The sequence below is a fragment of the Thermobia domestica genome, chromosome 17 (assembly GCF_964235325.1).
Source record: "Thermobia domestica chromosome 17, izTheDome1.hap1.1, whole genome shotgun sequence".
NCBI lineage: Eukaryota > Metazoa > Arthropoda > Insecta > Zygentoma > Lepismatidae > Thermobia > Thermobia domestica.
The window spans coordinates 99,828,328-99,840,054 of record NC_137470.1 but is presented as its reverse complement, the minus strand read 5'-3'; positions in this window follow the sequence as shown (position 1 = coordinate 99,840,054).

Genomic DNA, 11,727 nt, shown 5'->3' with positions numbered 1-11,727 from the left:
ATCGAATGATACCCATCTCATCCCTGTCGACAACCAATTCACATTGCGCAAATTCACGAATTTTAATATTTTCAGGGTTGAATTTGCATTTTCTGGAAAATGGCATACGGATGTTTTATCTACTTCTTAATACGAATCGAATGATACCCATCTCATCCTTGTCTATAACCGATTCCCATTGCGCAAATTCCCGAATTTTTATTATTTTCTCGCGTAAATTTGAATTTTCTGGAAAATGGCATACGAATGTTTGATCTACTTGTTAATACGAATCGAATGATACCCATCTCATCCCTGTCTACAACCGATTCACATTGCGGAAATTCACGAATTATTATTATATTCCCGCGTAAATTTGAATTTTCTGGAAAATGGCATACGAACGTTTGATCTACTTCTTAATACGAATCGAATTTTACCATTTCATCTTTGCCGACAAGCGCTCCACATTGCGCAAATTCCAGAGTTTTTTATATTTTTCCGCGTAAATTTGAATTTTCTGGAAAATTTTATACGAATGTTTGATCTACTTGTTAATACGAATTGAATGATTCCCATCTCATCCCTGTCTAAAACTGATTCCCATTGCGGAAATTCCCGAATTTTTTATATTTTCCCGCGTAAATTTGAATTTTCTGGAAAATTTTATACGAATGTTTGATCTACTTGTTAATACGAATCGAATGATACCCATCTCATCTCTGTCTACAACCGATTCCCATTGCGCCAATTCCCGAAGTTTTACTATTTTCCGGCGTAAATTTGAATTTTCTGCAAATTTTTTACACGAATGTTTGATCTACTTGTTAATACGAATCGAATGATACTATTCCCATCCCTGTCGACAACCGCTTCCCATTGCGCAAGTTCACGAATTTTTATTATTTTCCCGGTTGAATTGGAATTTTTTGGTAAATGGCATACGAATGTTTGATGTACTTGTTAATACGAATGGAATGATACCATCTCATCCCTGTCTACAACCGATTCCCATTGCGCAAATTCCCGAATTTTTATTATTTTCCCGCGTAAATTTGAATTTTCTGGAAAATGCCATACGAATGTTTGATCTACTTGTTAATACGAATCGAATGATACCCATCTCATCCCTGTCGACAACCGATTCACATTGTGCAAATTCACGAATTTTGATATTTTCCCGGTTGAATTTGAATTTTCTGGAAAATGGCGTACGAATGTTTGATCTACTTCTTAATACGAATCGAATGATACCAATCTCATCCCTGTCTACAACAGATTCCCATTGCGTAAATTCCCGAATTTTTACTATTTTCCCGCGTAAATTTTAATTTTCTGGAAAATTTTATACGAATGTTTGATCTACTTGTTAATACGAAACGAATGATACCCATCTCATCCCTGTCGACAACTGATTCCCTATGCGCAAATTCCCGAAATTTTATTATTTTCCCGCGTAAATTTGAATTTTCTGGAAAATGGCATACGTATGTTTGATCTACTTGTTAATACGAATCGAGCGATACCCATCTCATCCTTGTCTACAACCGATTCCCATTGCGCAAATTCCCAAATTTTTATTATTTTCCCGCGAAAATTGAATTTCCTCGAAAATGGCATAAGAATGTTTGATCTACTTGTTAATACGAATCGAATGATACCCATCTCATCCCTGTCGACAACCGATTCCAATTGCGCAAATTCCCGAATTTTTATTATTTTCTCACGTAAATTTGAATTTTCTGGAAAATTTTATACGAACGTTTGATCTACTTGATAATACGAATCGAATGATACCCATCTCATCCCTTTCTACAACCGGTCCCCATTGCGCGAATTCCCGAATTTTTATTATTTTCCCGCGTAAATTTGAATTTTCTGGAAAATTTTTTACGAATGTTTGATCTACTTGTTAATGCGAATCGAATGATACCCATCTCATCCCTGTCGACAACCGATTCACATTGTGCAAATTCACGAATTTTGATATTTTCCCGGTTGAATTTGAATTTTCTGGAAAATGGCGTACGAATGTTTGATCTACTTCTTAATACGAATCGAATGATACCAATCTCATCCCTGTCTACAACAGATTCCCATTGCGTAAATTTTCGAATTTTTACTATTTTCCCGCGTAAATTTGAATTTTCTGGAAAATGGCATACGAATGTTTTGATCTACTTGTTACTACGAATACAATGATACCGATCTCATGCCTGTCGACATCCGATTCACATTGCGCAAATTCCCGAAATTTTATTATTTTCCCGCGTAAATTTGAATTTTCTGGAAAATGGCATACGAATGTTTGATCTACTTGTTAATACGAATCCAATGATACCCATCTCATCCCTGGCTACAACAGATTCCCATTGCGCAAATTCCCGAATTTTTATTATTTTCCCGCGTAAATTTGAATTTTCTGGAAAATTTTATACGAATGTTTGATCTACTTGTTAATACGAATCGAATGATACCCATCTCATCCCTGTCGACAACTGATTCCCATTGCGGAAATTCCCGAATTTTTTATATTTTCCCGCGTAAATTTGAATTTTCTGCAAAATTTTATACGAATGTTTGATCTACTTGTTAATACGAAACGAATGATACCCATCTCATCCCTGTCGACAACTGATTCCCATTGCGGAAATTCCCCAATTTTTTATATTTTCCCGCGTAAATTTGAATTTTCTGGAAAATTTTATACGAATGTTTGATCTACTTGTTAATACGAAACGAATGATACCCATCTCATCTCTGTCTACAACAGATTCCCATTGCGCAAATTCCCGAATTTTTACTATTTTCCCGCGTAAATTTGAATTTTCTGGAAAATTTTATACGAATGTTTGATCTACTTGTTAACACGAATCGAATGATACCCATCTCATCCCTGTCGACAACTGATTCCCATTGCGGAAATTCCCGAATTTTTATTATTTTCCCGCGTAAATTTGAATTTTCTGGAAAATTTTATACGAATGTTTGATCTACTTGCTAATACGAATCGAATGATACCCATCTCATCCCTGTCGACAACCGATTCCCATTGCGCAAATTCCCGATTTTTTACTATTTTCCCGCGTAAATTTGAATTTTCTGGAAAATGGCATAGGAATGGTTGATCTACTTGTTAATACGAATCGAATGATACCCATCTCATCCCTGTCTACAACAGATTCCCATTACTCAAATTTCCGAATTTTTACTATTTTCCCGCGTAAATTTGAATTTTCTGGAAAATGGCATACGAATGTTTTGATCTACTTGTTAATACGAATCCAATGATACCCATCTCATGCCTGTCGACATCCGATTCACATTGCGCAAATTCAGGAATTTTAATTTTTTCCCGGTTGAATTTGAATTTTCTGGAAAATGGCATACGAATGTTTGATCTACTTGTTAATACGAATCCAATGATACCCATCTCATCTCTGGCTACAACAGATTCCCATTGCGCAAATTCCCGAATTTTTATTATTTTACCGCGTAAATTTGAATTTTCTGGAAAATTTTATACGAATGTTTGATCTACTTGTTAATACGAATCGAATGATACCCATCTCATCCCTGTCGACAAGTGATTCCCATTGCGAAAATTCCCGAATTTTTTATATTTTCCCGCGTAAATTTGAATTTTCTGCAAAATTCTATACGAATGTTTGATCTACTTGTTAATACGAAACGAATGATACCCATCTCATCCCTGTCGACAACTGATTCCCATTGCGGAAATTCCCCAATTTTTTATATTTTCCCGCGTAAATTTGAATTTTCTGGAAAATTTTATACGAATGTTTGATCTACTTGTTAATACGAAACGAATGATACCCATCTCATCTCTGTCTACAACAGATTCCCATTGCGCAAATTCCCGAATTTTTACTACTTTCCCGCGTAAATTTGAATTTTCTGGAAAATTTTATACGAATGTTTAATCTACTTGTTAACACGAATCGAATGATATCCATCTCATCCCTGTCGACAACTGATTCCCATTGCGGAAATTCCCGAATTTTTATTATTTTCCCGCGTAAATTTGAATTTTCTGGAAAATTTTATACGAATGTTTGATCTACTTGTTAATACGAAGCGAATGATACCCATCTCATCCCTGTCGACAACTGATTCCCTATGCGCAAATTCCCGAAATTTTATTATTTTCCCGCGTAAATTTGAATTTTCTGGAAAATGGCATACGTATGTTTGATCTACTTGTTAATACGAATCGAGCGATACCCATCTTATCCTTGTCTACAACCGATTCCCATTGCGCAAATTCCCAAATTTTTATTATTTTCCCGCGAAAATTGAATTTTCTCGAAAATGGCATAAGAATGTTTGATCTACTTGTTAATACGAATCGAATGATACCCATCTCATCCCTGTCGACAACCGATTCCAATTGCGCAAATTCCCGAATTTTTATTATTTTCCCGCGTAAATTTGAATTTTCTGGAAATTTTTTTACGAATGTTTGATCTACTTGTTAATGCGAATCGAATGATACCCATCTCATCCCTGTCGACAACCGATTCACATTGCGCAAATTCACGAATTTTGATATTTCCCCGGTTGAATTTGAATTTTCTGGAAAATGGCCTACGAATGTTTGATCTACTTCTTAATACGAATCGAATGATACCAATCTCATCCCTGTCTACAACAGATTCCCATTGCGTAAATTCCCGAATTTTTACTATTTTCCCGCGTAAATTTGAACTTTATGGAAAATGGCATACGAATGTTTGATCTACTTGTTAATACGAATCGAATGATACCCATCTCATCCCTGTCTACAACCGATTCACATTGCGCAAATTCACGAATTTTAATACTTTCCCGGTTGAATTTGAATTTTCTGGAAAATGGCATACGAATGTTTGATCTACTTGTTAATGCGAATCGAACGATACCCATCTTATCCCTGTCTACAACCGATTTCCATTGCGCAAATTCCCGAATTTTTATTATTTTCCCGCGTAAATTTGAATTTTCTGCTAAATGGCATACGAATGTTTGATCTACTTGTTAATACGAATCGAATGATACCATCTCATCCCTGTCTACAACCGATTCCCTATGCGCAAATTCCCGAAATTTTATTATTTTCCCGCGTAAATTTGAATTTTCTGGAAAATGGCATACGTATGTTTGATCTACTTTTAATACGAATCGAATGGTGCCCATCTCATCTCTGTGTACAATAGATTCGGATTGCGCAAATTCCCGAATTTTAACTATTTTCCCGCGTAAATATGTATTTTCTGGAAAATGGCATACGTATGTTTGATCTACTTGTTAATACGAATCGAATGATACCCATCCCATCCCTGTCGACAACTGATTCCCATTGGGCAAATTCACGAATTTTTATTTTCCCGGTTGAATTGGAATTTTTTGGAAAATTTTTTACGAATGTTTGATCTACTTGTTAATACGAATCGAATGATACCATCACATCTCTGTCTACAACCGATTCCCATTGCGCAAATTCCCGAATTTTTATTATTTTCCCGCGTAAATTTGAATTTCTGGAAAATGGCATACGAATGTTTGATCTACTTGCTAATACGAATCGAATGATACCCATCTCATCCCTGTCGACAACCGATTCCCATTGCGCAAATTCCCGATTTTTTACTATTTTCCCGCGTAAATTTGAATTTTCTGGAAAACTTTATACGAATGTTTGATCTACTTGTTAATACGAATCGAATGATACCCATCTCATCCCTGTCTACAACAGATTCCCATTGCGCAAATTCCCGAATTTTTACTATTTTCCCGCGTAAATTTGAATTTTCTGGAAAATGGCATACGAATGTTTTGATCTACTTGTTAATACGAATCCAATGATACCCATCTCATGCCTGTCGACATCCGATTCACATTGCGCAAATTCCCGAAATTTTATTATTTTCCCGCGTAAATTTGAATTTTCTGGAAAATGGCATACGAATGTTTGATCTACTTGTTAATACGAATCCAATGATACCCATCTCATCCCTGGCTACAACAGATTCCCATTGCGCAAATTCCCGAATTTTTATTATTTTCCCGCGTAAATTTGAATTTTCTGGAAAATTTTATACGAATGTTTGATCTACTTGTTAATACGAATCGAATGATACCCATCTCATCCCTGTCGACAACTGATTCCCATTGCGGAAATTCCCGAATTTTTTATATTTTCCCGCGTAAATTTGAATTTTCTGCAAAATTTTATACGAATGTTTGATCTACTTGTTAATACGAAACGAATGATACCCATCTCATCCCTGTCGACAACTGATTCCCATTGCGGAAATTCCCCAATTTTTTATATTTTCCCGCGTAAATTTGAATTTTCTGGAAAATTTTATACGAATGTTTGATCTACTTGTTAATACGAAACGAATGATACCCATCTCATCTCTGTCTACAACAGATTCCCATTGCGCAAATTCCCGAATTTTTACTATTTTCCCGCGTAAATTTGAATTTTCTGGAAAATTTTATACGAATGTTTGATCTACTTGTTAACACGAATCGAATGATACCCATCTCATCCCTGTCGACAACTGATTCCCATTGCGGAAATTCCCGAATTTTTATTATTTTCCCGCGTAAATTTGAATTTTCTGGAAAATTTTATACGAATGTTTGATCTACTTGTTAATACGAAACGAATGATACCCATCTCATCCCTGTCGACAACTGATTCCCTATGCGCAAATTCCCGAAATTTTATTATTTTCCCGCGTAAATTTGAATTTTCTGGAAAATGGCATACGTATGTTTGATCTACTTGTTAATACGAATCGAGCGATACCCATCTCATCCTTGTCTACAACCGATTCCCATTGCGCAAATTCCCAAATTTTTATTATTTTCCCGCGAAAATTGAATTTCCTCGAAAATGGCATAAGAATGTTTGATCTACTTGTTAATACGAATCGAATGATACCCATCTCATCCCTGTCGACAACCGATTCCAATTGCGCAAATTCCCGAATTTTTATTATTTTCTCACGTAAATTTGAATTTTCTGGAAAATTTTATACGAACGTTTGATCTACTTGATAATACGAATCGAATGATACCCATCTCATCCCTTTCTACAACCGGTCCCCATTGCGCGATTTCCCGAATTTTTATTATTTTCCCGCGTAAATTTGAATTTTCTGGAAAATTTTTTACGAATGTCTGATCTACTTGTTAATGCGAATCGAATGATACCCATCTCATCCCTGTCGACAACCGATTCACATTGTGCAAATTCACGAATTTTGATATTTTCCCGGTTGAATTTGAATTTTCTGGAAAATGGCGTACGAATGTTTGATCTACTTCTTAATACGAATCGAATGATACCAATCTCATCCCTGTCTACAACAGATTCCCATTGCGTAAATTCCCGAATTTTTACTATTTTCCCGCGTAAATTTGAACTTTATGGAAAATGGCATACGAATGTTTGATCTACTTGTTAATACGAATCGAATGATACCCATCTCATCCCTGTCGACAACCGATTCACATTGCGCAAATTCACGAATTTTAATACTTTCCCGGTTGAATTTGAATTTTCTGGAAAATGGCATACGATTGTTTGATCTACTTGTTAATGCGAATCGAATGATACCCATCTTATCCCTGTCTACAACCGATTTCCATTGCGGAAATTCCCGAATTTTTATTATTTTCCCGCGTAAATTTGAATTTTCTGCTAAATGGCATACGAATGTTTGATCTACTTGTTAATACGAATCGAATGATGACCATCTCATCCCTGTCGACAACAGATTCGCATTGCGCAAATTCCCGAATTTTTATTATTTTGTCGCGTAAATTTGAATTTTCTGGAAAATTTTATACGAATGTTTGATCTACTTGTTAATACGAATCGAACGATACCCATCTCATCCCTTTCTACAACCGGTCCCCACTGCGCGAATTCCCGAATTTTTATAATTTTCCCGCGTAAATTTGAATTTTCTGGAATTTTTTTTACGAATGTTTCATCTACTTGTTAACACGAATCGAATGATACCATCTCATCCCTGTCTACAACCGATTCCCCATGCTCAAATTCCCGAAATTTTATTATTTTCCCGCGTAAATTTGAATTTTCTGGAAAATGGCATACGAATGGTTGATCTACTTGTTAATACGAATCGAATGATACCCATCTCATCCCTGTCTACAACCGATTCCCATTGCGCAAATTCCCGAATTTTTACTATTATCCCGCGTAAATTTGAATTTTCTTGAAAATGGCATACGAATGTTTGATCTACTTCTTAATACGAATCGAATGATACCCATTTCATCTTTTTCTACAACCGATTCCCATTGCGCAAATTCCCGAATTTTTATTTTCCCGCGTAAATTTGAATTTTCTGGAAAATTTTATACGAATGTTTGATCTACTTGTTAATATGAATCGAATGACACCCATCTCATCCCTGTCGACAACCGATTCCCATTGCGGAAATTCACGAATTTTTTATATTTTCCCGCGTAAGTTTAAATTTTGTGGAAAATTTTATACGAATTTTTGATCTACTTATTAATAGTAATCGAATGATACCCATCTCATCTCTGTCTACAACCGATTCCCATTGCTCAAATTCCCGAATTTTTACTATTTTCCGGCGTAAATTTGAATTTTCTGCAAAATTTTACACGAATGTTTGATCTACTTGTTAATACGAATCGAATGATTTCCATCCCATCCCTGTGGAAAACCGATTCCCATTGCGCAAATTCACGAATTTTTATTATTTTCCCGGTTGAATTTGAATTTTCTGCAAAATGGCATACGAATGTTTGATCTACTTGTTAATACGAATCCAATGATTCCCATCTTATCCCTGTCTACAACCGGTCCCCATTGCGCGAATTCCCGAATTTTAACATTTTCCCGCGTAAATTTGAATTTTCTGGAAAAATTTATACGAATGTTTGATCTACTTGTTAATAGGAATCGAATGATACCATCTCATCCCTGTCTACAACCGATTCCCTATGCGCAAATTCCCGAAATTTTATTATTTTCCCGCGTAAATTTGAATTTTCTGGAAAATGGCATACGTATGTTTGATCTACTTTTTAATACGAATCGAATGGTGCCCATCTCATCTCTGTCTACAACAGATTCGGATTGCGCAAATTCCCGAATTTTTACTATTTTCCCGCGTAAATATGAATTTTCTGGAAAATGGCATACGAATGTTTATCTACTTGTTAATACGAATCGATTGATACCATCTCATCCCTGTCTACAACCGATTCCCATTGCGCAAATTCCCGAATTTTTATTATTTTCCAGGTAAATTTGAATTTTCTGGAAAATTTTATATGAATGTTTGATCTACTTGTTAATACGAATCGAATGATACCCATCTCATCCCTGTCGACAACTGATTCCCATTGCGGAAATTCCCGAATTTTTTATATTTTCCCGCGTAAATTTGAATTTTCTGGAAAATTTTATACGAATGTTTGATCTACTTGTTAATACGAATCGAATGATACCCATCTCATCCCTGTCTACAACTGGTCCCCATTGTCCAAATTCCCGAATTTTCATAATTTTCTCCGGGTAAAAGTTGAATTTTCTGGTAAGATGCATATGAATTATTTATCTACTTGTCAATACGAATTGAATGATACCCATCTCGTCCCTGTCGACAACTGGTCCCCATTGTCCAGGTCGTTCGACGGTCATTCGGGGACGAAACGTAAACTTTTCATTTTTTTTTTTTTTGTGATAGTAGGCGCAGCAGTTTTAAATTACTCTTTTCGAGTTTTTCGTTTGCTTGCACTCCGCAGGTCTACTGATTTGAGATAGTCGCTTTGAAGACGTGAAAAACAAACTGTCGAGCATTGGAAGTTCCGAGCATCGAAATTCCACGCAATTTCCTTGACTGCATGACTGTAGCCAGTTTGGCTATAAAACTAAGGAATGTAATTCAGTGAAAATATACTCTATAACATTGAAGTTTTGTTTTAATCGTGAAAAAAAGAAATACACTTTCTCATTTTTAAAACTTACAGCATCGAAAATTGTAATAAATTATTTTACTGTATTTGAAGAGCGATTAGAAATGTTTAATACTAAGAGAATTCTAATATATCACTGTAACTAACATTATATTGTAAAATTCAAAACGAGTAACTAGTTTTCAATTATAACTTATTATTTGATAAGCATTCGGTTGTTCTGACAACGCTTTCTTGGTGTTTAGTTGAGGCAGCTAGGTTTTTAACTAAGTAACAATTTATCCTGCCATCTGTTGGTAAAAAATTAGCAGCGGTATCGGAATGATGAGGATGAGCGTAGTGTAGATGGTTGATAACCGAGTTTTTCGTATTAATTAATGTGTTAATCACTTACTAGAGCAATATGCCGTTAGGAACGTATAAAATATTTATTTGTTGTTAATCAGTGTATGAGGGTTTCGGAAACAGTGCTGCATTCGAGCAATATGGAATTTAGTTTCGGTCTTATTGTAATTGAAAGTGGCTGTGCGATGTTCTTGGTGAAACATCGTAATTATAAAATGAGAAAGAAAACATGAATGCACGCAAACGAAACTAATATTTACATACGAAGAACGAGAATATTTTGATAAGCAGTTCAAAACTTATTACAAGGACGAAAGTAAGTATAATAATAGTTTGTGTCGGAGGTATTTTCTTGCTGACGATCACCAATAAATTTAATGGTACCCTACAAATTTTCTGTATGGGGTCTCAACTTTCTGGACCATATGCCCGCGATATAGTTATTTTCTTGCTTTGTATAGTTGCAAAGAAGCTACCCCGCTAGCTACATATAATTAGCGCTGGTGTGGTGGCTTATCATTTGAGCTGATGCCATCACGGTGCATGTTTAATACAGAAAGTTATTCAAGAAATTTCCCTCTACAGTGTTTACTGCCAATAATACAGGTAATAGTATACATGAGAACGTCGTGATCTGCGTTTCTTCTGTGTTCTATTACTACTTCTACATGAAATACCATAAATTTTCTACGTAGTGCAATAGTAAGAAGTATCCATGCGCACAAGACATGCGATATGCGTTAAGTCCCCCCCCCCCTTACACACACATAGTCATATATAATGTACAAGGGCACTACACATGCAGATATGAAGTACAGGTACGTTCTGTTTTATTTTCGTATCAGTCGATAAGTAAATCAAAGTCGCTTTGTTACCCCCTTGGTAAGTTGGTAGATACTCAATGAATAATCCCTGAAAGTATGAGCGTCCAACTCCTTCGGGAACTGACGCGGCTTTACGTATACTATATCCATAATACATCTTGTAGAAAACTATAAATTCTTTTCCTCACACTACAGAAATAATATCTTTACTCTTAAATTACGCTGCCCGCTTTAGAAGCCTAATGCCTACAGAAGGTCATTTCAAAGCAGGTGTTAAGTTGTAGTCTATTCGTGGTTAGTATTTCACACGATTCGTACATCCTTCTAGATATTTTAAAATGTATAGTGGTCCCCCTGAACCTTACATGTACCAGATACGGTAGACCTGTCGCACATTGTAAATAGGCCTATGAGGAAGTGTAATGAGGGATATAGTATACATGAAGATGCATCAGTTCCCGAAGGAGCAGGGCGTTCATACTTTTGGGGATTATTCATTGAGTATGTACGAACTTATAAAGGGGGTAACAAAGCGACTTTTATTTACTTATCGACTGATACGAAAATAAAAGAGAACGTACCT